The sequence below is a fragment of the Microcebus murinus genome, chromosome 14 (assembly GCF_040939455.1).
Source record: "Microcebus murinus isolate Inina chromosome 14, M.murinus_Inina_mat1.0, whole genome shotgun sequence".
Taxonomy (NCBI): Eukaryota; Metazoa; Chordata; class Mammalia; order Primates; family Cheirogaleidae; genus Microcebus; species Microcebus murinus.
This window is the reverse complement of record NC_134117.1, coordinates 30,228,608-30,252,349: the sequence shown is the minus strand read 5'-3', so window position 1 is coordinate 30,252,349 and position 23,742 is coordinate 30,228,608. Positions and strand designations below refer to the sequence as shown.

At 36.1% G+C, this 23,742-nt stretch overlaps 1 long non-coding RNA gene across 1 annotated transcript; it reads right to left on the bottom strand.

The window, feature by feature from the left end:
- Positions 1-4,341: 4,341 nt before the first annotated feature.
- Positions 4,342-14,456, bottom strand: LOC105872484 (uncharacterized). Its single transcript, XR_001154612.2, has 2 exons — positions 13,189-14,456; positions 4,342-4,861 (listed from the first exon to the last, which is right to left on the bottom strand). It is a non-coding gene; the product is annotated as an uncharacterized LOC105872484 (long non-coding RNA).
- Positions 14,457-23,742: the final 9,286 nt, after the last annotated feature.

Genomic DNA, 23,742 nt, shown 5'->3' with positions numbered 1-23,742 from the left:
TTTTGCTTCATACTCTTCTTGTTTGCATGAATTCTGAAGAAAATTCTGATGTGATTCTTATTCTTTTTCTTTATAGCTGGAGTGTTTTCTTTCCTTAGTTTCTCTCAGTCTTTTTCTTTCTCTTTATTTTCTCATTTGAAAGTGATATGCTTTGGTGTTGACTTTTTGACACTTAATATGCTTGCAGTTCTTTGAAGTTTCTGGATATGAGGTTTGGTGTTTGACATTAATTTAGGGAAATTCTCAGTCATTATTGCTTCAAATATTGCTTTTGTAGACTGTTTTCAAATAAGCTTTTCTATTAAGCATAGTAAACATAGAGGAAAATACACATGTTCTAAATATGTAGTTTAGTGCATTAACATAAAATGAACACATACCTGTGTAACCTAGAAGCAAGTCATGAAAAAGAATTTTGCTAGGATACCAGGAGCCTACTTATGCCTCCTGCTTCCACTACTACCAACTCCTCCCCAACGGGATCCAGTGTCATGCCACAGGAGAGGTTGGTTGGTTTGTGAACTTCATATAAATGAAATCATCCATTAATATGTATACACTGTCTAATTTTTTTCATGGAATATTACCTTAATGACATTCATTCATGCTTTTGCAAATAGCAGCAGTTAAGTTATGCTTTATAGTGTTTTGCTTTATATTATTTTACAATTTATTTTTTCCTTTGTATTGCTATAAACATTGGTGTCGCTTCCAGTATGGTGCTATTTTGAATAGTGCTATTATGCACATACATATATATGATTTGGTGTCCAGATGTATTGCATTTCTGCTCAGTACCCACCTACAAGTGGAATTGCTAGATATACATATGATCACTTTAAGTAAATTCTAAAAGAATTGTCCAAATGGTTGAACCAATTTACAATTTTACTATGAGAGTAACAGTTGCTTCACTTTCTTATCAATACATAGTGTGATATGACTTTTTTAAGTTTTAACCATTCTGGTATATAATATAATAATATCTTACTGAAGTCTTAATTTGAATTTTATAAGGCTTAATGATACTGAGGACTTTAGATGTCCGGTGGCAATATTTATTCATCATGCATGAAAGGTTAGTTTATTTTTTATATATAAATCCACAGTGCCTTCATTTTTCTTTAGCTATCACAGATATATAGGAAAGTTGCTAGTATAAACAAACACTTGCTTTTCTTTGACTTATTTGAAAGTAAATTGGTGGCCTGAGTTCCCCCAAATAAGGTGATTCTCTTATATGGACAGAGTAAAACCATGAAAATCAAGAAATTAATGTTACTAAATTGGGACTTTCTAATTCTCATTTCCATTGGCGTTTCACCAATAAGTGCCAAAAATATGAGCTATGTAACATTCAGAATTGAGATCAGAATCCAGAATCTCATGATGCAACTAGTTGTCATGTCTCTTTAGTCAACTTAAATCTGGAACTGTTCTTCAGTTGACACTTCACCTGTATAACATTGATATGCTTTCAGAGTATAGGCTTAATATTCATAAAATGTTGCTTATTGAAGCTTGTCTGATGTTTCCTAATGATTAAATTCAGTGTATGCATCTTTGGCAGGGATATCATTGAATGACACTTTTTCTTTTCATTTTTGGATGATAATTTAATTGTGTTTCATTATGAATGATGTTCATTTGATTACCAGATTTGAATATTGTCTTCCTGTCTCCTCCACTGTAAAGTAATTCTTTTCATTACATAATTTAGAAGTTTCTTGTGGGGAAAGTCTTTGAAATACTGTAATTATTTATTCCTCATCAATTTTCCAGTTATTCATACATTTATTAATATCAGTAAGTAATCATGAATTCAATTGTTTGTTTTTGAAGGGTTATAATGCACTATTATCCTTTATTTTGAACTCAGGTGTCTCCTAAATGTCGGGATTCTGTGTCCTTTTCCATGACCAATTCAATCCTTAAGACTTTTAAAATTTTTGACAGCAATGTATTCTCAGTTTATCTTGTATTTTCCCTAACTCAGATCTCCAATCTGCCATTTCTCTGAGGACTCCACCATTTCTGTGAAGACCCCTGAAACTTTTTATCTGAAAATGTGGTTTAGAATCAAGATCTGTGTATTAGTCATGCTCATTGCTAGGAGAGTATCACAGGGCCCCATCTCAAAGAATAGAACTAAAGAACATATGCATTGTAGCTATAATATGCATCTTGATGAGAAAGAAAATGAAATGATTGGACTTTAACACCACAAAGAAATGGATTGTCTTTAGTTATTACCTATCAAGGCAAATCATGACTTGCAGCAAAAGGTAAGAATTTCCATAGCAAATGACATGATCAGCTATAAAATTGAAGAACTGGAGACCAGTAGAAAGGGAATCAAAGATCTAGAGGAAATGCTGGAAAAAAACATTTCTTCTTCTCAGAGGCAGATTTTGTTCCTGGAAATAAAAGCCCATGATCATTGGTTGAGAGCCTAAAAGAAACTTCATTGTCTACAGAGAAAAGCTTATTGACATGAGACTAAGAATCTCCCAGTTTACAATTAAAATTCCACTCCCAGATATAAATCCTCAGGCAGGTGATGGTCCCTATGGAGCATTTGGCAGGGAGCCTTTGCCCCCTGATCTCCATGCATGGTGTATTGCTTCCCTTGACACAGGAGAGTTCCCCCCCCCCTCTCCTCAGACAGCCCCCTTGGCAGCCAGGCTGGCCTCCACATTCACTTCCCAATCTCAAGTTTCCCCTAGATCCAAAACAGTTGTTCTTTTAGAAAAAAGGAGGCTCTTCCTTTCCCCACACCCTAAATTTGAGTCCTTGCTTTAACAATTCAGTCCACTCACTCTAAATACGATATTTTCCAAAAGCTGTGCAGCCACACTAATCATTTGAAATATCAGAATTCTTTCCTCTTTTAATGTTTTCTGAACCACTGTGCTAAGAGAAAGAAGATATTTCTGGGACTTGATAAATGTCAGCTAATTTAAAGAATACATTCATGCTGGGTGTTAAGTGGTAAAGAATTTTGTAGAATAAAGATAATGCTCACAGGGAAATTTATAGCATTGAATGCATTTAAAAATGATTCCTTCTCATGAAAAGGATAAAGATATAGAATCAAAAATCTAAGCATCTACATTAGGAATTAGAAAACGAAGAGCTAATTAATTCCAAAGTAGGCAGAAGAAAAAATAATCATAAAAATTAGAAGAAAAATCAATGGAATTAGAAACAGGACATTAGAAAAATATTCAAGACTGTCTGGTTCCTATACTTTTGCTAACACATTAAAAAATTTTTATTTGCTACTCAAGCATGTTTAAAGGAGTGAAATGTAGTTTTAATTTGTACTTTTTCTTTTTAACCCATTTATATGATTAATAGCCATTTCCATTTTCTCTTTTGGAATCTGTTCAGTCAAATCATTTGCCCATGTTTCTATTACCTTGGAAGTTTATCTGACATACAGTTTAATAAAAAACAGCAAGGACATGATAATATATGAAATATGAACCCAATATTTTAAAGAACCACTTTTAATCTCACATGTATATGTGTGTATACAACATATATTATGTGTGAACATATTCCTATGCACACGCATATGTATAGATATATATGCGAATCTATACATGTGTGTTATCTTACAAACGCATGCCAAGTAAAACGGCTTATTCTAGGAAATGAGCTTGGAATAGGTTAATGGGTGATATAACATCTCATTTCATACCTTCAAGACAAAAGGAAGGGAAAATGAAGTCTAGATTTTGTTATATAAGATGTTCAATTGTCTGTGCTTTAGAGATGGCATGAAGCTAATGATTTTGGAGGCATAGCATCAAATTACCATCACATTTATATTAAGTATGAAACAATGTAATGGAAAGCAGAAAAATAACAGAATCTGGTGAGGCTTTCCAGAGATTTTTGTTCTTGTTTGAGGAGAGAAGAATAGCACTCATATGGCATATGTTCAATAACAATATGAATAGCAATATGAAGGCATAGATTCATACTTGACTCTAAGTTGGAAATATGCAGTGAGAAAACTATTCCAGCTCTTTATTTTGTATTTACAGTAACACCCAAGCAGGGACATGAATTCTAACACTTAGTGTCTTTTCCTACCTGTTGCTTATCCTGTTAATATTTCCCTACAGGTTGCAGCTGCTCCTGGACAGTTTCTCTCTTTTGTTTTCAAAACTCCAGTAACTCGAGGTGACACTCAATCATGAGAGCTTCCCTACCTTCTCCCCTTTTGTCTTCCTCTGTGCTTATCATTCTGAGACCAGCATGGCCCCTTAGGACACTATTTTCTTTAATTTCTTACTTGCACTATGCACAAAAGATGAAATGTCTGCAATCTGACCCAGAAACTGATAATGCTTTTTATTTAGAACATGCAGAGGAGAAATGGGTCTGAATTATCATATACACTAATCATGTTGCTCTGTTTTATGGTGATCTCATATTAATGACTCAGCACTACTTAAGTATAAGCATATGTGGTGGTCAATACCAGTTTTACAGAGTGCAGAGAAGTGCTTTGACCTGGGAAACTCTCCTTAATGGAGTTGGAGTGTTCACTGGATCTTGGGGAAATGTGATGGAAGTCAGAGAGTGTCAAAGAAGGCATCCTTAATACTGGGAATGAAGTGATGATGCCCAGATAAGGGAGGGTTGCAGCAGCAGACAGTCTGCCCTTCCTCAGACAGGTATGTAGCCAAGTTGGTATGAGGGCAGAGTATGGCCAAAGCTATTGGCAACTGGGGTGATGTTGATACTTTGGGTCAGCCAGATATTTCAGGGTGAATTTTTGTAAATGGAGATCAGGAATAAAAACAGCTCCAGGTGGCCAGATCCTCTCCAACACAAATCCATTTTCCTGAAGAAAAAAAGAGAGAGAGAGTTTGTACCTGAGAGGAAAACTAATAGCAATTAACGCTCACATCCAAAAAACAGAAAGCTTAGATACTGACAACCTAATGAATAAGCTCAAGGAATTGGAAAAAGAAGAGCAAACAATTTCCAATCCTAATAGAAGAAAAGAAATAACAAATATCAAAGCAGAACTGAATGAAATGGAGAACAAGAGAACTATACTAAAAATCAACAAAACCAGAAGCTGTTTTTTTGAAAAGATAAACAAAATCGATGGCCCTCTCGCTAGATTGACAAGGACCCAAAGGGAAAGGACTGTAATAAACTCAATAAGAAATGAAAAAGGAGAGATCACAAGAGATACCAAAGAAATACAAAACATTATATTTGACTATTATAAAAAACTATATGCCCAAAAACTACAGAACAAAAATGAAATGGACAAATTCTTGGATTCATACAACCTCCCTAAGATCACGTAGGAGGCAACAGAATTCCTAAACAGACCAATCTCAAGCTCAAAAATTGAAGCAGTAATTAAAAACCTGCCCAAAGGGAAAAGTCCTGGGCCAGATGGCTATACTTCAGAGTTCTACCAAACATACAAAGATGAACTCATACCTATACTACAGAAACTATTCCACACCATTGAAAAAGATGGTATCCTTCCTAACTCATTCTATGAAGCCAATATCACCTTGATACCAAAGCCAGGAAAAGACACAACAAAAAAAGAAAATTACAGACCAATATCCCTCATGAATACAGATGCAAAAATCCTAATTAAAATTTTAGTGAATAGAATTCAGCAGCACATCAAAAAAATAATTCACCATGACCAGGTGGGCTTTATTCCAGAGATGCAAGGATGGTTCAACATACGCAAGTCTATAAATGCAATTCACTTCATAAATAAAATCAAGAACAAAGACCATATGATTCTGTCAATAGATGCAGAAAAAGCATTTGACAAGGTCCAACACACATTTATGATAAAAACTCTTAACAAAATAGGCATAGATGGCTCATATCTTAAACTTATCAAATCCATCTATGAGAAACCCACTGCTAATATCATTCTAAATGGAGAAAAATTGAAATCTTTCCCCCTTCGATCTGGAGCTAGACAAGGGTGCCCACTATCTCCTCTCCTATTCAACATATGCTTAAAGTCCTAGTGATAGCAATCAGGCAGGAGAGGTGTATTAAGGGCATTCAAGTGGGGGCAGATGAAATCAAACTCTCACTCTTTGCCAATGATATGATATTATACCTAGAAAACCCCATGGACTCTTCCAAGAGACTCCTAGACTTGATAACCGAATTTGGTAAAGTTTCAGGTTATAAAATCAATATACACAAATTAGAAACTTTCATATATGCCAAGAACCATCAAGCAGAAACTCAAATCAAAAATGCAATACCCTTTATTATAGCCCCAAAGAAAATTAAATATCTAGGAGTATACCTAATGAAAGATACAAAAGATTTATACAAGGAGAACTACAAAACACTAAAAAAATAAATTGCAGAAGATTTAAACAGATGGAAAAATCTACCTTGTTCATGGATTCGTAGAATCAATACAGTTAAAATGTCAATATTACCTAAAGTGATCTACAGAATCAATGCAATCCCCATCAAAATGCTATCAGCATTCTTTACAGATCTAGAAAAAATAATTCTTCACTTCATATGGAACCAGAAAAAAAACTCATATAGCCAAAGCAATCTTAAATAAAAAGAACAAACTGGAAGGCATCAGTCTTCCTGACCTCAAGCTGTACTATAAAGCAATAATAGTTAAATCAGCCTGGTACTGGCACAAGAACAGAAGCATAGATATCTGGAATAGATCTGAGATAGCAGAGATGAAACCATCAGTATACGGTAATCTAATCTTTGATAAAGCTGACAAAAATATACATTGGGGAAAAGAATTTCTCTTCAATAAATGGTGCTGGGAAAACTGGTTAGCTACATGCAGAAGAGCAAATCAGGATCCCTACCTCTCACAAAAATTCACTCAAGATGGATAACAGACTTAAACTTAAGGCATGAAACCTTAAGAATCCTAGAGAAAGATGTTGGTAAAACCCTATCAGACATTGGCCTAGTCAAAGAATTTTTGAGGAAGACCCCCAAGGCAATCACTGCAGCATCAAAAATAAACAAATGGGATCTGATCAAATTAAAAAGTTTCTGCACAGCCAAGGAAACCATCAGTAGAGCAAATAGAGAACCCACAGAGTGGGAGAAAATATTTGCTCTCTACACCTCTGATAAAGGCCTAATAACAAGAATCTATCTAGAACTTAAAAGAATAAACAAGAAAAAAATCAAACAATCCCATCAAGAAATGGGCGATGGAAATGAACAGAAATTTATCCAAAGAAGACAGAATAATGCCATGCAAACATATAAAGAAATGTTCAACTTCTCTAATTATTAGAGAAATGCAAATCAAAGCCACAATGAGATACCACCTAACCCCAGTAAGAATGGCCTATATCAAAAAATCCCAAAACAACAAATGCTGGCAAGGATGTGGAGAGACAGGAACACTCCTACACTGCTGGTGGGACTGCAAATTAGTGCAACCTTTGTGGAAAAGAATTTGGAGATACCTCAAACAGCTAGAAATAGAAATACCATTCGACCCTGCAATAGCATTTTTGGGCATCTACCCAAAAGAGCATAAGACATTCTATTATAAAGACATCTGAGGCCGGGCGCGGTGGCTCACGCCTGTAATCCTAGCACTTTGGGAGGCCGAGGTGGGCGGATTGCTCAAGGTCAGGAGTTCGAAACCAGCCTGAGCGAGACCCCGTCTCTACCAAAAATAGAAAGATATTAATTGACCAACTAAAAATATATATACAAAAAATTGGCCGAGCATGGTGGCACATGCCTGTAGTCCCAGCTACTCGGGAGGCTGAGGCAGGAGGATCGCTTGAGCCCAGGAGATTGAGGTTGCTGTGAGCGAGGCTGACGCCATGGCACTCACTCTAGCCTGGGCAACAAAAGTGAGACTCTGTCTCAAAAAAAAATAAAAATAAAAAAAAATAAAGACATATGCACCCGAATGTTTATAGCAGCACAATTCACTATTGCACGATCATGGAAACAACCCAAGTGCCCATCAATTCATGAGTGGATAATTAAAATGTGGTATATGCTCACAATGGAATATTACTCAATCCTAAGAAATGACTGTGAGCTAGCACTATTTATGCTATCCTGGATTAAGCTTAAGCCCGTTATCCAAAGTGAGGTGACACAAGACATGGAAAATGGGGGGCAGGGGCAATATTTGTAACCCTAACAATATTTGTACTTCCTATAATATGATGAAATAAAAGAAAAATATTTAAGCAAAAAAAAAGAGAGAGAGAGAGTTTGTTCCTAAAATATGAGGTTGTGAACTGTCACAGAAAGTATGCAATAACTATTTGATGAATGAAAGAAGAGATGGATGGATTGAAGATAGGATGACTGGAAGGATGGCAAGACACACCAAAGGACAACATTAACAAACATACTATTCACTTACTGTCTTTTTTACCAGGTGACCCTCATTCAATAAATTTTTATGGAGTAACAGCTCTATGCCCCACACTTCATTAAGTATTATCATTAAGTAGTATCACCATATAAGCAGAAGCAAAGACAAAGATCCTATGATCCTCTAAATAGACTCAGAGAAAGCATTTGACAAAATTCAACACCCTTTTATGATAAGAACGCTCAACACAATAGGCATAGACGGGGCTTACCTAAAAATGATACAAGCTATATATGACAAACCCACAGCCAATATCATACTGAATGGGGAAAAATTGAAAGCACTCCCACTTAGAACTGGAGCAAGACAAGGTTGCCCACTATCTCCACTTCTGTTCAACATAGTGCTGGAAGTCCTCGCTACAGCAATCAGACAAGAGAGCAGAATTAAGGGCGTCCAAATGGGAACAGAAGAGATAAAACTCTCACTCTTTGCTGATGACATGATATTATACCTAGAAAACCCCAAGGATTCAATGAAGAGACTCCTTGATCTGATAAATGAATTTGGTAAAGTCTCAGGATACAAAATCAATACACAGAAATCAGAGGCATTCATATACACTAACAACAGTAAAAGTGAGAACCAAATCAAAGACTCAATTCCCTTCAAAATAGCAACAAAGAAAATAAAGTACCTTGGAATATATTTAACTAAGGAGGTAAAAGACCTCTACAGGGAGAACTATGAAACACTGAAGAAGAAAATAGCAGAGGACGTAAACAGATGGAAGAATATACCATGCTCATGGTCGGCAGAATCAACATTGTTAAAATGTCTATACTACCCAAAGTGACCTACAGAGTCAATGCAATCCTTATCAAAATACCATCATCATTTTTCACAGATATAGAAACCATAATTTTATGCTTCGTATAGAACCAGAGAAGACCTTGTATAGCAAAATCAATCCTAGGCAATGAAAACAAAATAGGAGGTATCAATTTACCAGACTTCAAAGTATAATGCAAGGCTATAGTCATTAAAACAGATTTTCACTGGCACAAGAACAGGGACATTGACCAGTAGAACAGAACAGATATAATACCATCCTCATACAGCCAACTAATCTTTGACAAAGCAGACAAAAACATACACTGGGGAAAAGAATCCTTATTCAATAAATGGTGCTGGGAAAACTGGATAGCCACATGTAGAAGACTGAAACAAGACCCACACTTTTCACCTCTCACAAAAATCAACTCAGGCTGGGTAACAGACTTGAACCTTAGGTGTGAAACTATTAGAATTCTAGAGGAAAATGTTGGAAATACTCTTCTAGACATTGGTTTAGGCAAAGAATTTATGAAGAAGACCCCAAAGGCAATCACAACAGCAACAAAAATAAACAAATGGGACATGATCACAGCCAAAGAAACTGTCAAGATAGCAAACAGACAACCCAGAGAATGGGAGAAAATTTTCGCTAGCTACACATCTGATAAAGGGCTAATAACTAGAATCTATTTAGAACTCAGGAAAATCAGCAAGATAAAATCAAACAACCCTATCAAAAAAATGGGCAAAGAACATGAACAGAAACTTCTCAAAAGAAGACAGAATAATGGCCAACAAACATATGAAAAAATGTTCAACATCTCTAATCATCAGGGAAATGCAAATCAAAACCACAATGAGATATCACTTAACTCCAGTGAGAATGGCCTTTATCCAGAAGTCCCCAAACAACAAATGCTGGCATGGATGCAGAGAGAGAGGAACACTGCTACACTGCTGGTGGGACTGCAAACTAGTTCAACCTCTGTGGAAAGCAATATGGAGATACCTCAAAGCGATACAAGTAAATCTACCATTTGATCCAGCAATTCCACTACTGGGCATCTACCCAAAAGATCAAAAGTCACTTTTTGAAAAAGACACCTGCACTCAAATGTTTATAAGCAGCACAATTCACAATTGCAAAGCTGTGGAAACAACCCAAGTGCCCATCAATTCATGAGTGGATTAATAAAATGTGGTATATGTATACCATGGAATACTACTCAGCTTTAAGAAACAATGGTGATATAGCACCTCTTGTATATTCCTGGATACAGCTGGAACCCATCCTACTAAGTGAAGTATATCAAGAATGGAAAAATCAACACCACATGTACTCACCAGCAAATTGGTATTAACGGATCAACACCTAAGTGGACAAATAGGAGTAACATTTATCAGGTGTCGGGAGGGTGGGAGGGAGGAGGAAGGGATGGGTATATACAACCACAATGAGTAAGATGTGCAACGTTTGGGGGATGGACACGCTTGAAGCTCTTACTCAAAGGGGGAGGTGGGCATGGGCAATGTATGTAACCTTAACACTTGTACCCCCATAATATGCTAAAATAAAAAATAAATAAAAATAAATGTTAAAAAAGAGAAAATCTGTAGAAGGGGAAAAATATTTGCAAAATAGTCACTTGACAAGGTACTAATATTCAGAATATACAAGGAATTCAAACAACTCAACAATAAATAATAATAATAATCCCACCAAAAAAGTGGCCAAAGGGCATGAATAGACATTTTTTCAAAAGAAGACATATGCATAGCTGACAGGTATATAAAACAATACTCAACCTCACTACCTACCAAAGAAATATAAATTAAAACCACAATGATATATTATCTTACCCTAGATAGAATGACTGTTATTAAAAACACAAAAATAACAGATACTGGTCAGGATGCAGAGAAAAAGAACCTCTTATACATTGCTGGTGGGGATGTAAATTACTACAGTGATTATTAAAAACAGTATGGAGATTTCTCAAAAAAAAAAAAAAATAGAACTACCATACAATCCAGTAGTCCTACTGGTGGGTATTTATCCAAAGAAAAAGTAAACAGTATATCCCTAGAATGATATACATTACTAGATCACTAATGCCAATGCTTGTACAAAGGTGAGGCCTGTAAACATATCATCATATTTGTTTTATGTTGGTTAGTATAGTTATTTCTAAGCTGTTTTGTAAGGAAAAGTAAAGTTTTTGTCAAGATCCCCAGGTACATAATGTATAGCCCTCATTTTGGTAGGGATTATAACAATTCATGGAAAATTTTCACAGCCATAATATCTCTTGTGATTCTCTCAATTACCTTTACCTAAGGTAAAATTATCCCAGTTAAAGACAAGAGAGCAAGGCCTCACAGATTGGCCAAAGACATGCTCTCTGCGGGTAGTAAAGCTGACCCTGGAACCCATAACCTCTCCATCTCACATGCTTCTCTCCAAGCAAAACAATCACTTCAAGCAAATTCAGCATTTACTGAGTGTGTACTATGATGCAATAGTCAATGATTTACCCCAATCAATGACTTTCAAAATAAACATTGAGTTAATCATTGCAGCGCCAGTTAACTAAAATAGGGATTAGAAAAGTTTGATTTTGTAACATTTAGAACTCTCATGAGCCCGGGTCTCAGTGAACTCTTTATCTAGAACAAAGAGGAGCATTAATTTAATGTCTGGTTTGTGTAGCTTTAAACTCTAAAAGAACCACATTCCCTTATTTTGGATAAAATAACCTTGATGGCTCTCTTTAGATCATTCACTTTATTCCCTAAGTGATGAGTGTCTCCACTCTCCTCTTTCCTACCAAAAGGTTCCTGTCTGGCCCTTTCTCTTTTTATAGAATGAGAGAATTATAAATAATTGGAGACAGAAAGGATCTCAGAGATCTTATAGCCTAATCTCTTTATTTTTAGGAATAAGGAATTGGTGACTCAGTGAGGTGAAGTGTCACCAATGCATCACAACAAGACCTTGTTTTAGCATTCAGGTTTCCAATTCCCAGTTCAGTTATTCTCACATTGAAGAGTTCCCATCACTACCCAAGCATATGGACAAGAGGCATCATCAGGAAACCCTCCACAGACACAGAGTCATAAACATTGCTTGGCGATAGCTGTTTGTTTATAAATAACCATTTTCTTTGAAGAATAATGTATGTAGAGAAAGTTGCACATGTCTTAAATATGTAGCTCAATGAATTGTCAAAAAGTGAATATCTGTGTAACCAACACAAAAATCAAGAAAAAGAATTTTGGCCAGGTGCAGTGGTTCGTGCCTGGATTCCTAACACTCTGGGAGGCTGAGGTAGGAGGATTGCTTGAGCTCAGGAGTTCTAGACCAGCCTGAGCAAGAGCAAGACCTGTCTCCACTAACAATAGAAAAATCAGCCAGGCATTTGGTCCCCACTTGGTAGTCTCAGCTATTCTGGAGGCTGAGGCAGGGGGATCACTAGAGTCCAGGAGTTTGAGGTTGCAGTGAACTATGATGACGCCACTACACTCTACCCAGGGCCACAGAGTGAGACTGTCTCCAAGAAAAAAAAAGAAAAAAAAAGAATTTTTCCAGGACCCCAAAAGACCCATTATGCTTCCTCCTGCTCACAAACAGGTGATAGATAGATATAGATAGATAGATCTGACAATCACAAATGTACAGAAAAGTTGAATGTACATACAAAGAATTTGTTTTCTTTTAAGCTATTTTAAATTGCTGACCTGATGTTACTAAAACCTAAAATATGTTAGAATGCATTTCCTATAAACAAGGCAATTCTCCTCCATAACTATAACACAACTATCAAAATCAGAAAATGAATATTGATGTATTACAGCCATCTAACCCTCAGCCCCCATTCCTATTTCCCCAATAAATTACAATGATTGCTTTATGTCCAGTTCAGAATCCATTCTGTGACTCCCAAACAAGGCAGCCTCCCTTACCTTCCCCACATGAGTGGCTTCCTCACCTCTCTAAGGCTCTGACTCCCCATGCTAGACCACTCCTCCATGGGGATGCTGTTTGCACACTGCTTGGCTCTGAGTTCCCTCACCAGGCGGCCCCATCTTCTGCATCAATGTCTTCCTTACTTACTCAAGCTCTGATACTCCATCCCCGCCTACCACACTGGATGCCCATTTCTTTGTTTGATACAATCTGTGAAATCCCAAATTAAGTGCCCAACAGCATGGAGGTCCTCATCACCTGCTCAGGATTTGATGCACATGCCTTTCTGTGACACTGCCTGCCTTTCTGTGACACTGCCGTCTCCCTGATCAGCACCTCATACACCATCCCAGGCAGCCTCTCTGCAGGAGTGTCTCTTTTAACCTGATTGGGCTCTGACAGATAACTCAGAGAAAGCAGTTCTATCACGAGTGCCATAAATACCTAACTTATTTGGACCCATAGTGGATTTGGTACTGGATTGTTTTGAGAGGTAATGGGAAAGGAAGGTGAGAAGGAAGGGGAGGATTTGGTTATATATTTAACAAATATCTCCTCCTCAGTTGGATATGTTTTTAGTATTTTAATGAAGACTTTCATCAATTTATTAATCTTTTCTATTATGATTGGTGCTTTTGTGTCCTATTTAACATCTGTTTTCCTTCCTTTAGTGGGCAAATAGTAGTCCCCAAAAAGATGTCTACATCCTGATCACTGGAACATGTAAATATTTTACTTTACATGGGAAAATGGAATTTGCAGAAGTGATTAATTTAAGGATTTTGATAAGATTATCATGGATTATTGTATCTGCCTCCTTGTATGGGTAATGAGCGATTGTGAATTTAGTCCTAGAACCTGGGACCTGGCTTCAAGAGATAGGAGGGTTATTGAGAAGCCATGCTGCACTGCATGTCCTGTGGCTGGCAGGGGCTGGTAACAGTATCAGGTGAAGGTGAGGCATCACCAAAATTACTGGAGAGATCAAGAATTAGGGAAAGGATACAGGACTGGACTTGATACTTGACTCAGCCAAAGCTCAGGTTTGCTTTCCTTCTCTAACACTCAGATCCCTTATTTTGAGAAGACTCTCACTCTCTTATTATGGGAATTCAATAGCATGTTACTTTTTAAATGAGGACTTTCATCAACATGTTCATCTTTTCCATCATGATTGGTGCTTTTTGCATCCTGTTTAGGTGATTTTTTCTTTACTTGCAGTAGGCAGAAAAATAACCACCCCCTCAAAAAATGACCCCTACCTAACCCCCAGAATTTGCAAATATATTTCCTTGCATGACTAAACTAAATTATAAATGTAATTAAAGTAAATATAATTGACATGGACTGATTGTCTTGAATTATCCAGGTAGGCTCCATGTAATGGCATAGGTCCTTATAAGAGAAAAAGGGAGTTAAGAGGGTCAGAGTGAGAGAGAGATTTGAAGATGCTATGTTGTTGGTTTTGAAGATGGAGGAAGAGGCCAAATGCCAATGAATGTAGAAAGCCACTATACAGTGGAGAAGACAAGGAAACCTATTGTCATCTAGACCCTCACCCCCAGAAATGAACACAGCCCTGCAGCACCTTACTTTTAGCCCAGTGGCAATAATTTTGGGCTTTTAACCTCCAGGACTATCAGATAATAAATCTGTGTTATTTTAAGCCACCTAGTTTATAATTTATTATCATAGCAATATGAAAGTAATACACTACCCAAAGTCATGATTATATTCCATGTGATGGAAACACTTGATTGTTTAACTTTTCACATTCACATTTCACTTGAAATTGTTTTCTGTGTATGGTGCAATACAGAGGTCAAATACCATTTTTGTTTTCATGTGGATAGCAAATTCACATAGCACCATTTATTGAAAAGTCTGCCATTTCTTAATAACACTGCATGCCATCTTCATCATAAATAAAGCAATCACATGTACACAAGTCTATTTGTTGAATCTCTGTTAAATTTCATTGATTTATTTCTCCATCATTATAGATACAGCACACTATCTTAACTATAATACTTTTAAAATAGATCTTCATATCTATTAGATAATACCCAATTGTATTTTGATTGATTTTTGTATTTTGAACCATTCTTGCATTTCAGGAATAAATCCCATTTCATCATGGTGCATATTCTTTTTAATAAGCTATTTAATTTGGTTTGCTAGCATTGGGCTAAGGATTTCTAAATCAATATTCATAAGAGATATGTCTGGTTTTATGCCAGTAAAACATATGCTGCTTCAGTTACTATAGCTTTTTAATATATTTTGAAATTTGGTAATGTGATGCCTCCAGCTTTGTTCTTTTTGCTCAAGATAACTTTAGCTATTCAGGGTCTTTTGTCATTCCACACAAATTTTATTGTTGGTTTTTCTATTTTTATGAAGAATCACATAGGAATTTTTATATGGATTGCATTGAATCTATAGGTTGCTTTGGATAGTATGCACATTTTAATTATACTAATTCATGAACACAGGATATCTTTCCATTAATTGTGTCATCTTCAATTTCTTCCATCAATGTTTTATACTTTTCAGTATGCAGTGTTTACTTCTTTGGTTAAATTTGCACCTATGCAAATCAACAATCTAATGAATCCTCTTAAGGAAGTAGAAAAGGAACAGAAAACCAAACTCAAACCCAACATAAGAAAAAAAATAACTAAAGTCAGAGCAGAACTAAATGAAATCAAAAACAACAACAACAAAAATACAAAAGATTAATCAAACAAAAAATTGGCTTTTTGAAACAATAAACAAAATTGATAGACCTCTCCCAATATTAACTGGAATTGGAAAAGAAAGGACCCAAATAAGCTCAATCAGAAATGAAAAAGGAGATATTATAACTGATACCACAGAATTAAAAAACATCATCTTTGAATGCTATGAAAACTTCCATACACATACACTCAAAAACGTTGGGTTTTTGAGGAAATGGACAGATTCCTGGAACCACACAACCTCCCAAATCTCAAATCCCAATAAGGAAGAAATAGAATTCCTACACAGACCAAAACAAGCAACAAAATGGAGCAGTAATAAAAAAAATCTTCCATCAAAAAAAGTCCCAGATCAGATGGTTTCATAGATGAATTTTATCATACCTACAAAGAATTGGTACCCATACTGCAGAAATTGTTTTAGGATATTGAGAAGGAAGAAATCCTATTCAACTCACTCTATGTAGCCATTATCACCTTGATACCACTGCCAGGAAAAAAACATACACACACAAAAAAGGAGAATTATAGACCAATATCCTTTATGAATATAGATGCAAAAATTCTCAACAAAATTCTAGCCAACTGAATTCAGCATACCATCAAAAAATAATCCACTACAACCAAGTGGGCTTCATCCCAGGGATGAACGGATGGTTCAACATTTGCAAATCAACAAATGTTATACACCACATAAACAGACGCAAAAACAAAGATTGTATGATCATCTAAATAGTTGCAGAAAAAGCATTTGAAAAAATTCAACATCGTTTTATGATAAAAACTCTAAACAAAATAGGCATATATGGAACTTAGTCCAAAATTATAAAAGGCATGTATGACAAACCCACAGTGAACATCATGCTGAATGGAGAACAGTTAAAAGGATTCCCACGTAGAACTGGAACAATACAATAATGCTCACTGTCACCACTTCTATTCAACATAGTGCTGGAATTCCTAGTCAGAGCAATCAGGCAAAAGAAGAAAACTAACTGTACTCAAATGGAGAAAGCAGAGTTCAAAATATCACTCTTTGCTGATGATATGATCTTATACTAGAAAATCCCGAAGACTCTGCCAAGAGATTCCTAGAATTGATAAATAAATTCAGCAAGGTGTTAGGAGACAAAATTAATGTACACAGATCAGTAGTATTCCTATACACCAACAACAGTCAGGCTGAGAATCAAATGGAAGACACAATACCTTTCACAATAGCTGCAAAGAAAAGGAAATACCTAGTAATATAGTTAATCAAAGGAGTGAAAGATCTCTACATTGGGTAGTACAGATGTATAGATCTTTCACCTCGTTGTTTAAATATATCCAATAAAGAGATAATAACCAGAATCTACAAGAACTCAAGCAAATCAGAAAGAAAATATCAAAAAAAAACATTAAAAATGGGCAAAAGACATGAACAGAAGCTTTTCAAAAGAAGATAGACTAATGGCCAAAAAGTGTATGAAAAAATGCTCAACATCTCTAATCTTTAGGGAAATACAAATCAAAACCACAATGAGATATCAGCTAACTCCAATGAGATTGGCTTTTAGCAAAAAGTCCCAAAATAGTAGATGCTGCTATGGATGCAGAAAGAAAGGAACATTTATACACTGTTGGTGGGACAAGAAACTAGTACCACGTCTATGGAAAATAGTATGGAGATACCTCAAAAAACTGAAAGTAGGCTGACCATCTGATCCAGCAATTCCACTACTGGGTTTTTGCCCAATGGACAAAAAGATATTTTATAAAAAAGACACTTGCACTTGAATGTTTATAGTAGCACAATTCACAATTGCAAAGATGCAAAACCAATCTAAGAACCCATCCATACATGAGTGGATCAATAAAATGTGGTATATGTATACCACGGAGTGTTACCCCCCCAAAAATGGTGAACTAATACCTTTTGTAGAAACCTGATGGAACTGGAGACTAGCCTTTTAAGTGAAGTATCACAAGAAAGAAAGAACAAAAACCACACGTACTCACTACTAAATAGAAACATACAGATTAACATTCATGCACACATATGGTAGTAAATTTCAAAAGAAATCAAGCAGGGCAGTGGAAGGAGGAGGAGATGGGTAAATTCACACCTAACAGGTACAATACACACTTTATGGGTGATAGACACACTTACAGCATTGACTCAAACTGTACAAAAGCATCTCATGCAATCAAAATGTTTGTATCCTCATAATATTCTAAAATATCAATTAATTATTTAACTAATTAATTTAAAATAGCTCTACAAAGAGAACTATGAATCACTGAGGAAGAAAATTGCAGATGATGTAAACAAATGAAAAACATATCATGGTCATGGATCAGCAGAATCAACATTGTTAAAATGTCCATAGTACCCAAAATGATTTATAGATTCAATGCAATCCCCACAAAATACTAACATCATTTTTCACAGATCTAGAAAAAATAATTCTATACTTCATTTGGAACCTGAAAAGGGCCTGAATAGCCAAAGCAACCTCAAACAAAATAAACAAATCTGGAGGTATCACCTTACCAGACTTTAAGCTATACTAAAAGGCTATAGCAACCAAAGCAGCATGGCATTGGCACAAAAATAGAAACATAGACCTATGAAACAGAACAGAGAACCCAGATATAAAACCATCCACATATTGCCATCGGATATTTGACAGAGCAGACAAGAATATACACTGGGGAAAAGAAGCCCTATTCAATAAATGGTGCTGGGAAAACTAGAGAGCCACATGTAGAAGATCGAAACAGGATCCATACCTCTCACCACTCACTAAAATTAATTCAAGATATATTTTAGACTTAAACTTAAGACATGAAACCATTAGAATTCTAGAAGAAAATGTTGGAAAAACTCTTCTATATGTCAGCCTAAGCAAAGAATTTATGAAGAAGGCCCAATAACACAGCAATAACAAAAATAAAAAATGGGACTTGATTTAATTAAAAGATTTCTGCACAGACAAGGAAACAATTAACAGAGTAAATAGAAAACCTACAGAATAGGAGAAAATATTCACATGCTATACATCAGATAAAGGGCTAATAACCAGAATCTACAAAGAGCTCAAACAAATCAGTAAGAAAACATCAAACAACCCCATTAAAAAGTAGGCAAAAGAAATGAACAGAAGCTTTTCAAAAGAAGATATATTAATGGCCAATAAACATATGAAAAAAATGCTCAATGTCTCTAATCATCAGGGAAATGCAAATCAAAACCACATTGAGATATCACCTAACCACAGTGAGAATGGCCTTTATCAAAAAGTTCCAAAACAATAGATACTGGTGTGGTTGCTGAGATAAAGAAACACTTATACACTGTTGGTGGGACTGGAAACTAGTACAACCTCTATAAAAAATAGTATGGAGACCCCTCAAAGAACTAAAAGTAGATCTAAAATTTGATCCAGTAATCCCAACACTGGGTATTTACCCAAAGGAAAAAAGTCATTTTATCAAAAAGACACTTGCACTAGAATGTTTATTACAGCACAAATCACAATCACAAAGATGTGGAATCAACCCAAATGCCCATCAATTCATAAGTGGTTAACAAAATGTTGTATATGTATGCTCTGGAGTACTACTCAGCCATAAAAAAGAATGAATTAATTCCTTTTGTAACAATCTAAATGGAACTGGAGATTGTACTCCTTAGTGAAGTATCATAAGAATGGAAAAACAAACACCACATATACTCGCTATAAAACTGGAACTAACCAAACAGCACTCATGTGCACAGATGGAAGTAAAACTCAACATACATCAAGTATGTGGGAGAGGGTTGGGAATGGGGATGGTGAAATCATACCTAATGGGTACAGTGTGCACTATCTGGATGATGTACACACTTAGAACTTTTTCTCAAGCAGTACATAAGCAACCGTTATAACCAAAATATTTGTACCCTTGTAATATTCTTAATAATTTTTAAAAATTTACTCCTAAGTATTTTTGTCCCTTTTGTGATTTTCTGAATAAAGAGTAAGAAACTCATAGGTACTTTTATGCTATTATAATTGGTGTTGTTTACTTAATTTCTTTTTCAAATAGCACATTGTTAATATATAGAAACACTGCTGATTTTTCTAATTTTATTGGTTCTAACAGTTTTTTGATAAAGCCTTTATAGTTTTCTATTGACCAATGATATAGGATAAAATGTCAAGAAATAAACCCACATAGATACAGTCAATTGACTTTTGACAAAGGTAGCAAGAATGCACAATGGGGAAAAACTGTCTCTTCAATAAATGGTGTTGAGAAAACTGGGTATCCACATGTAGAAGAATAAAAATGAGCCCTTATCTCATCCCTTACATAAGAAGCAACTCAAAATGGATTAAAGAATTAAACACAGACTAGAAAATATAAAACTACTAGAAGAAAAGATAGGAGGAAATCTCCATAACATTGGTCTGGGCAGTGATTTTTTGGATATGACCACAAAGGCACAAGCAATTAAATAAAAAATAAACAAATGAGATTTTATCAAATAAAAAAGCTCTGAACAACAAATGAAACAATTAATAGAGTTAATGACACTCTACAAAAAAGACACCTGCACTCGAATGTTTATAGCAGCACAATTCATAATTGCAAGGCTATGGAAACAGCCCAAGTGCCCATCAATAGAAGAATGGATCAATAAAATGTGGTATATGTATACCATGGAGTACTATTCAGCTCTAAGAAACAACAGTGATATAGCACATGTTATATTTTCCTGGAACCCATACTACTAAGTGATGTTTACCAAGAATGGAAAAACAAGCACCACATATACTCACCAGCAAACTGGTATTAACTGAGTAGCACCTAAGTGGACACATAGGTACTACAGTAATAGGGTATTGGGCACGTGGGAGGGGGGAGGGGGGCGGGTATATACATACATAATGAGTGAGATGTGCACCATCTGGGGGATGGTCATGCTGGAGACTCAGACTTGTGGGGGGAGGGGGGAAATGGGCATTTATTGAAACCTTAAAATCTGTACCCCCATAATATGCTGAAATTAAAAAAAAAGTAAAAAGAAAAAAAAATAGAGTTAAGAGACAAACCACAGATTGGGAGAAAATATTTGCAAATCCTACTTTGGGTAAGGGGCTAATATCCAAACTATATGAGAAAATCAAACTACCCAATAACAAGAAAATAAATAACTTTATTTTTAAAAAACTGCAAATGACTTGAATAGGCATTTCTCAAAAGAAGACATACAGATTGCCAACAGACACATAAAAACATGCTCAACATCTCCAATCAGAGAAACACAAATTAAAACCACAATAAGCTATCACCTCACACCTGCTAGATTCTTATTATCAAAATGGTGAAAGAGGGCCGGGCGCGGTGGCTCACACCTGTAATCCTAGCTCTCTGGGAGGCCGAGGCGAGCGGATTGCTTGAGGTCGGGAGTTCGAAACCAGCCTGAGCAAGAGCGAGACCCCGTCTCTACTATAAATAGAAAGAAACTAATTGGCCAACTAATATATAGAGAAAAAATTAGCCGGGCATGGTGGCGCATGCCTGTAGTCCCAGCTACTTGGGAGGCTGAGGCAGGAGGATCACTTGAGCCCAGGAGATTGAGGTTGCTGTGAGCGAGGCTGACGCCATGGCACTCACTCTAGCCTAGGCAACAAAGCGAGACTCTGTCTCAAAAAAAAAAAATGGTGAAAGATAAGTATTGGTGAGGATGTGGAGAAGAGGAGAAACTTGTACACTGTTGATGGTATTATAGATTAGTAGACACATTTTGGAAAACAGTGTAACAACCCCTCAAAAAAACTAAAAACAGAATGACCATATGATCCAGCATTTCCACCTCTGAGTATGTACTAAAAGAATTGAAATCATTATGTTGAATAGATATCTGCACTCCCATGTTTACTGTAGTATTATTTACTATAGCCATGATATACAAACAACCTAAGTGTCCATCAAGGGAGGAAAGAACTTTTTAAATGTGGTATATATACTTAATTAAGGAGGTGAAAGATCTCAACAAGGAGAACTACAAGAAACGGAGGAAAGAAATTACAGATGACACAAACAAATGGAAAAAATTCTTGCTGCTGGATCAGTAGAATCAACATTGTTAAAATGTCCATACTACTCAAAGTGATTTACAGATTCAATGCAATCCCCATCAAAATGTCAATGTCATATTTCACAGATCTAGAAAAAAGAATTCTATGCTTCATTTGAAACCAGAAGAGTCTGAATAGCCAAAGCAATCTTAAGTAAAAAGAACAAAACTAGAGCCATCACATTACCAGACTTCAAACTGTACTACAAGGCTATAGTAACCAAAACAGCTTTGTACAGGTACAAAAACAGACATAGAGAACTGGAACAGAATAGAGACCCCAGATACAAAACCATCTACCTAAAGCCAACTGATCTTTGACAAAGCAGACAACAATGCACACTGGAGAAAAGAAGCTCTATTCAATAAATGGTGCTGGGAAAATTGGATAGCCACATGCAGAAGTATAAAACAGGACCACTATCTCTCACTACTCACAAAAATTAATTCAAGATAGATAAAAGACTTAAATGTAAGGCATGAAACCATAAGAATTCTAGAAGAAAATGTAGGAATAACTCTTCTAGACATCAGTCTAGGCAAAGAATTCATGAATTCATAAATATTTTTTTGAGACATGGTCTTACTCTGTTGCCCAGGATGGAATGCAGCAGCAGCATCATAGCTCACTGCAACCTCCAACTCCTGGACTCAAGCAATCCTCCTGTCTCAGCCTCCCAAGTAGCTGGGACAACGGTTGTGCACCGCCACACCTAGCTAGTTTTTTTTTTTTAATTTTTTGCAGAGATTAGGTCTTGCTATGTTGCCCAGATTGGTCTTGAACTCCTGGCCTCAAATGATCCTCCTGCCTTGGCCTCCAAACGTGCTGGGATTGCAGGCATGAGCCACCATGCCCAGCAGTGAAGTTTCCTTGTATATTTCTGTTTGCATGTGTTCAAATATAACCATATATACATATTTCCCTCTTCTTTGCCTTAGTGTGTGTGTGTGTGTGTGTGTGTGTGCGTGTGTGTGTGTGTGTGTGTCTGTCCGTTTATGTGCATTTAACCACTGAGATGGAAAAGAAGAACATCCTTAGAGGGACTGGTTAATTCAAATTTTATTTCATGTTATTCCCTCTGGCTGGAATGATCTTCCTTTGTCTTCCCCCTGCATGTATATGCATATACATACATACATAAATATATGCATCACACACATATACATATGCACACATAATTATATTTTAATATCCATTGAGAAAAGGCAGAAAATATACATGCCAAACTTTCAAGAGACCATTCCCCGCGAGAGTTAAATAGGAATGAGAGATGAGTAAATTTTACTTATTTTATTTAAAAAAAATTTTAATCTCATAGCACAATTTCTGATTTTCAATTTGTAGTAAAGCAAAATATGACACTTATGAAAGGTTGGTCTTGCTATCAGGAAAAAAAACAGAAAATGAGGTCTCCCCCTGCACATGCTGGCATATTCTCTCTCTCTCTCTCTCTCTCTCTCTCTCTCTCTCTCTCTCTCTCTCATTCTTCTTAGCTAATTAGCTCACAGGCACCCTGCAGGGTTCCATTTTCACAACATCTGAAAACAGCCTAACAAACAGAAAGGAAATGTTTTCTCTTTACATTCACCAGAAACTGCTTTTCTTAGAATTTGTTTTACAGCCTTGGAGTTCCTGAATGAATTGCAGGCTACAACCATCAGACTTCAGCCATATCTCAAGGGCAGAGTCACATCCCCATGCGATAATCCCATCTACAGAGAA